Here is a 2,894-nt window from a genome sequence, read left to right on the forward strand (position 1 = left end):
AACAGAACAGTTAACATAAAATGACAAAATAATACAACACAACACAGAGGACACAGCCAGTAATGCAATTCTAACCACTTTTCTGCATACACTTTGTTGTTTGAAGCAGATATAGATGAAAGAGGAGAGAATCAAAGAAATGTTCAAGTAGATGTAAATGATTACATTTTAACAATACAATCATGACTCGTTTTTTAAATGTATTATTTACAGTTAGTTTCATTACAATGAATGAACTGACAATTTGAAATAAATACATTACAAACGTGCTCACTCTCTCCTGTGTGTGTGTGTGTGTGTGTGTGTGTGTGTGTGTGTGTGCGTGCGTGTGTGCGTGTGATTGTGCGTGAGTGTGTGCGTGTGTGTGCGTATCGCTGTTTTCTGAGGGAATGCACAAAGTGAAGAGGAGCACGTATAGTCGCTTTTGCAGTTAGCTGTCGCCACCTACTGGCTGTGAGGCAGAACCGCGGGCTACTCAAATCACTGTACGTGCCGTTCACAATATGTGACTTGTTCCCCATATAAAGGACCGTGTTTGTTGTATTATAGCATTACCAAATTAACAAATAACAAAAGGAATATTAAATGCAAGACTCTGTTTTATCTTTGATACAGTACATTCCATTTTCAGTTAAAATAATGATTGAATGCTAGAGAGTTCACGTGTGTCTGGATGTTTCTTTCAAATAAAATAAAATGCGCTAACTCAAGATTTAGGCAAAGGCGTTGGAGTCCAGTTCCCATAAAGATAGTTTTAAAAAAGGCTCTTAGGGTCGAGTCCTTCATATTCAGAATCCATCCATTCAAATGAGGCTTTGACATGATCCGGGTTTATGATGACGGAAACAGTCAGCGAGTTTAAATGAACTGATTACAAGATGGAGCAAAATGTCAAATTAAATAATGTTTTTATGCATATACTTGTGTACTGTTTACTAAGCGCCCAAAAAATGTATTCTCAAGCATTCTGAACCATGTGTTCGGTTCAGAACCGGACTTAAGAATGTTTTTTGATCCCAGAAATGCAGGCTCAGACAAAATGTGACAACAAAAATATTTATCTACAGAAAAGCGCACCGACAAAGTACAAACACAAATCGCTAGTTACCTGGAGCCAGGAAAAACAATGCATAAACAAAAAGGAAGAATCCGCAAGCGAAATGTCAAAAGTTCAATTACGGGAAAGCAAAGATCAAGAGCAATGATAAAATCCTGAAAACACTTACAAACAAGGAAGTACGAAAAACAAGAGCGACGATGAATAATATCGAGAGGTCTCAAATACGACACTTGAAGCAGAACAGCAACTAAGGTTAATAATCCAACAAGGAGGAGTAAACGTCGGCGTCATATAAAAATAATGATAATCTGAAACAAGTGTGCCAATTGGAAGGAGACATCCTTTACTCCAGATGGGGCGAAAATAAAAACAAACACATACATGACACCAAAGAAGTAAAGGATCTATCTATCTATCTATCTATCTATCTATCTATCTATCTATCTATCTATCTATCTATCTATCTATCTATCTATCTATATCAGAGGCGGTTGCTCGAAGTCTATCTATCTATATCAGAGGCGATTGCTCGAAGACTGCAAGGGAAGCTCAGCTTCCCCTAAAATGTCCAAAAATAAGTGATCAAATATATGTGTGTACATACAATTGTGTGGACATGTCATTGACTAAATATGCGCTACAACGCGCTCAACTTTTGTTCCGAATCAGCTTCTTATTACTGGTTAAGACGCGACTCTCTTCTCATTCATTCCCGCAGCTTCACTGTGCGTTAAACTGTGTGGACGATGAGCGTCTGCAGCGCGGACGCTGGGCGTCTCGAGTGTTCAGAGTAGGTTGTCCCAATGTATTGAAACGAGACGAGTTATTGGATAAATTCTGGTTTTGTCCGATCCATCGGACGCTCAGCCTCTCTGGGAGTCGATGGACAGCGGGCGTGGATCGGCCTGCCCGGACGCTGAGCTTGCATGATGATTGGATGATCTGTCTGAGGCTGAATCTCTTTTTGATTGACAGCGAAATGAGCCAATCACCGATCTTTTGGTGTCCACATCCGAGGGAGCATTTTTCAATTCTCATTCTGTTCTGAGTTGAACTGGAGACTTCTTCTAATTACCTTAGCGACACTCTCTTTGTTGAAAGCGACTAGCGACAAATTAATCTTTTATTTCTGGTGGGTTTTACTGTAGTTGCTTGTGTTCGCAGACTGACTTACATCATCACAGGGTCACAGATCATTTTCTTGAAAAGGAATGGAGAGTAGAATTCACATATAAATAAAGGGGCACATTTTATGATGTAGGCCGAAACTGAGCTTCCCCGCCTTGACAGACCAGCATACGCCACTGATCTCTCTCTCTCTCTCTCTCTCTCTCTCTCTCTCTCTCTCTAGAGGGGTTACATGCAGAGAATGTGGGCTAAATGGTTACTTCCAAACCCACAGTCACTGTTGACCACGAAACAACTCGGAGCTCAGTGTTCCAACAACCACAAATGGCAATTGCTGTCACAACTTGAGATTGATGAGGTACAACGCAGGTTCAATGGTGAAGGGCCCCAGGCTGCCAGATCAGAGGAGGAGGTCATACCAGAGATTGGGAAGCAAGCCCCAATGAATGCAGTTGATGAAATTGGCTCTGTAATGTATCACCTGAAAGTCTCATGGAAAGTGTGAATGCAGCACTGAGTGCGATCCCAACCGTAACGATTACGGAAACCAATGAGCTGATATACACTTCAGCATCAGTGATCCGAGAGATGCTTGGCTATAAGAGCAACCATGGGAGCCATGAGATACGTTACCCACCATGGAAAAGATGGTTGGAGGCTAAGATTAAGGTGGCTCGGAAAGATGTGAGTCAATTGACGGCGGCCC

Source organism: Hippocampus comes, unplaced genomic scaffold (assembly GCF_001891065.2).
Source record: "Hippocampus comes isolate QL1 unplaced genomic scaffold, H_comes_QL1_v1.1 scaffold158, whole genome shotgun sequence".
NCBI classification, from domain to species: domain Eukaryota; kingdom Metazoa; phylum Chordata; class Actinopteri; order Syngnathiformes; family Syngnathidae; genus Hippocampus; species Hippocampus comes.